The following is a 1,165-nucleotide window of genomic DNA, read 5'->3' on the forward strand; positions in this document are numbered from 1 at the left end:
AGACTAAAGGCTACAGACTATTCTATAGTCAAGACTATAGACTATGCTATAGTCAAGACTTTTCCATAGTCCAGACAAAAGAATCTTCTGCGCTCCTAGATTATTCTATAGTTCGAACTGTAGTCTACTTAATGTCCGAACTATAGACTACTCTATAGTCCAAGTTGTAGACTACTCCATAGTCCGGACTATTAGACTATTCAATAGTCCGGACTATAGACTATTCTATGGGCAAGACTATTCTAAAGTCAAGACTATACTATAGTCCAGACTATAGACTATTCTATAATCAAACTATCTATGGTCCAGCGTACAGACTATTCTATAGCCCAGATTATAGACTACTCTATAGTCCACACTATAGATTATTCTATAGTGCAGACTATAGACTATTCTATAGGGCAGACTATAAAGTATTCTACAGTGCAGACTATAGACTATTCTATAGTCAAGACTATAGACTATTCTATAGTCCAGACTGTAGACTATTCAATAGTCCAGACTATAGACTATTCTATAGTCCAGACTATAGACTATTCTATAGTCAAGACTATAGGCTATTCTATAGTCAAGACTATAGGCTATTCTATAGTCCAGACTATAGACTATTCTATGGGCCAGACTATAGACTATTCTATAAACCAGACTGTAGACTATTCTATAGTCCAGACTATAGACTATTCTATAGTCCAGACTATAGACTAATATATAGTCCAGACTATAGACTAATCTATAGTCCAGACTATAGACTATTCTATAGTCCAGACTATAGACTATTCTATAGTCCAGACTATAGACTATTTTATAGTCCAGACTATAGACTATTCTATAGACCAGACTATAGACTATTCTATAGTCAAGACTATAGACTATTCTATAGTCCGGACTATAGAATATTCTATAGTCCAGATTATAGACTATTCTATAGTCCAGACTATAGATTATTCTATAGTGCAGACTATAGACTATTCTATAGACCAGACTATAAACTATTCTATAGTGCAGACTATGGTCTATTCTATAGTCCAGACTGTAGACTATTCTATAGTCCAGACTGTAGACTATTCTATAGTCCAGACTGTAGACTATTCTATAGTCCAGACTGTAGACTATTCTATAGTCCAGACTATAGACTATTCTATAGTCCAGACTATAGACTATTCTA

The sequence above is a fragment of the Lucilia cuprina genome, chromosome 3 (assembly GCF_022045245.1).
Source record: "Lucilia cuprina isolate Lc7/37 chromosome 3, ASM2204524v1, whole genome shotgun sequence".
NCBI classification, from domain to species: domain Eukaryota; kingdom Metazoa; phylum Arthropoda; class Insecta; order Diptera; family Calliphoridae; genus Lucilia; species Lucilia cuprina.